The 2,680-nt window shown below is 34.5% G+C and overlaps 1 non-coding gene across 1 annotated transcript; it reads left to right on the top strand.

The window, feature by feature from the left end:
- The first annotated feature begins 2,222 nt into the window (after positions 1 to 2,222).
- Positions 2,223 to 2,294, top strand: Trnah-gug (transfer RNA histidin (anticodon GUG)). Its single transcript has one exon. It is a non-coding gene; the product is annotated as a tRNA-His (tRNA).
- The last annotated feature ends 386 nt before the right edge of the window (positions 2,295 to 2,680 follow it).

Below are 2,680 nucleotides of genomic sequence, written 5' to 3'. Positions count from 1 at the left end.
TATGTATTTAGATAATTTTGTATGTCACAGAGGAGAGAAAAAACAGCTGATATTTTAAAACAGCCTCAAAAAAGAAAAAAAATAGAATCTATTATATAAATCGGTTATTTGGAAAGTTCAGATTCCTTTTCTCTCCATGAATTACCATTGTAACAGAACGGATTGACAAAATAAAGGAAAGCAAATCATTCTCTCTCCCTTTGATTGATAGTTGTTGTTTGGACGTAGCAGAAAATACTTAGCTATAAAGACCAGGTTATAACCATTGTTCTGAATGGTTAATTTTTAGGCGCAAATTATCCCCTAAATAATTCTGCCAAATTACACGGTCAACTAATCAGGTGCGCTAAAAGGGATCACGTGTTCTCTTGGCGGAAAAACTTTCATCTCTCCTGGGAGCCCACTATTCTCTATAAGAAATGCAGTTCTTGACTGTTCTACGTCTTTGGCACACGCCACTGACCACATGCAACTCGTCTCTGATACCTGCCAGTCTCAGCTTTCATCTCCACTAGACGCCTGCCTACATCGTTGCTGTATGAACACCACACGACCAACAGACCAACAGCTGCCTCTACATACCACCAAACAGTACGTCAGCTTTGTCTACAATATCAACAGTCCAGCCTAACCACGAAATCTCTCACACAGCTTTGTTGTAACCTGTTATGTTATTTTATTTCATGTATGGCAATCATCGTATTTTACAACAGAGAATAAATCGTCACTTACCAGTTCATTTTCATCTCAAGTCATATGTATTTCATTCCAACACTTCCTCATTCACTCACCACTTCGTTATAGTGGTGACTCCAAGCTAAAACATATGTTGTACCGTATTTTAACGTGTATAAGAAACCCATTTTTGTCAAAAATTAGGTTTAAAAATATGGGAGTTTTTTATACATGGATAGTATTATAATCCCTTACAAAAACCTTTTTTCCAAATTTTAAGCCCCCAAAATTAGGGGGTTCCTCATACACGAGGGTTCTTTATACACGTTAAAATACGGTAATCCAAATTCAGGAACTTAGTGGTAAAACTTTTTATGATAGGAAAATTAAGTTTTATATTTTCAGGGGAAATAATAGGTAAATAGTAAATTACGAGTTATTTCCCTTGAACAGCTTTTTATTTTCATTTTTTATTTTTGATGTTATGATTTATTGTTTGTTATGTATATAATAAATACTTGATCCTTTATAAATAAACACTTGGTAATTGTATCAAAATAAAAAGATATTTTGATTCGTATTATGATATTGATATAGCGATAATAGTATTGCTTTCGAAATGTCCATCACACTTCTTTACTAAACGAAATTAAAAGACGTAAACAGCAATATGTTACGCTATAAAATAGCTTTAATGTTAGCATAAAATATTAATGACTTCAATGTAAAGTTAGAAATAACATTTAAAAAAAATTTTTAAGCTTTGAAACTAGCTGATAAATAACGATAGAAGTAATTGGCTAATTATAATATTCTTCTTATTGCAGAGCAGATGTGAGTTTCTACGTGGATGCGCGAACTGCTAGAAATAGTAGCGAAATCTTCTTTAAACTAAACCACGGGCATATGGCGTAGTGGTTAAGAGCGCGGGCTACTAACCCCAAGGTTCCGAGTTCGATTCACGGCAGCAACCTGATTAATAATAATAATAATAATAATAATATAATAATAATAATAATAATAATAGTAACATCGATAGGAATGAGAACCCAGGTTCGAAATTTCCCCAAGACACCTGACGAAGGCTGGAGGGTATATCAGCCGAAACGTTGTGTTAACAACAAACAAGATGAGGACGAATATCCGTCAAATGTAGATAATGTAAATAATCTAAACCATATTGTCTAATATTTTTCAAGATGTTTGTATCCAAAATAAATGGTAGTCCTTGACACACTTCACCTTAAAAGAAAAAACTAGATGATCGTGAGACAAAAAAAAATATTCGTGAGAATTTATCCCAGTCTGTGTCCATGGGTACGACTAAAGTAAATCTGCCTGTCCAGTATTGACCTTTCTTTGTTCGATAGAGCAGGTTGTGTGTGAAATATTTCTGTCTTTTGTCTTTAGTGAAACAAACAATTTTCATAGCAATTACGAGAAAACTTACGAAGTGTCAAACAGAAGCGTTTAAACGCTGAACGGAAAGTAGTTTACGCATTCTAGATATGCGTAATTTGACAGCGTCACTGCCGGTTGGCCTTGTAGCCGTGATCGTCTAGTGGTTAGGACCCCACGTTGTGGCCGTGGTAACCCAGGTTCGAATCCTGGTCACGGCAGGCCTTCCAGCTGTTTTGTTTCTTTTCTTTTTAATAGCTGTACATTTGTTTATTAAGCTGCAATGCTCGAGTTATTTATGTCGTGTTTTTTTTTTTTTTCTGAATTAACTTTACACTCCTTAATGTACTATTACTACTACTGAACCTTCACAGGTTCGAATCCCGGTCACGGTAGGCCTTCCTGTTATTTTTTTTGCTTCTTTTTTTTTTAATAGCTGTACGTTTGCTTATAAAACGATACTGTTCAAGTTATTTGTGTCACTTTTTTTCTTTTTCTCTCTAAATTAACTTTACACCCCTTAATGTACTAAAACTACAGAACCTTCATAATTTTCCAGCAATGGATATAAATTTCTATATAACCAAAAGATGCCGAGCCGGCAAAT

The sequence above is a fragment of the Octopus bimaculoides genome, chromosome 1, assembly GCF_001194135.2.
Source record: "Octopus bimaculoides isolate UCB-OBI-ISO-001 chromosome 1, ASM119413v2, whole genome shotgun sequence".
Lineage (NCBI taxonomy): Eukaryota > Metazoa > Mollusca > Cephalopoda > Octopoda > Octopodidae > Octopus > Octopus bimaculoides.
This window is presented reverse-complemented; position numbering and strand designations above follow the sequence as displayed.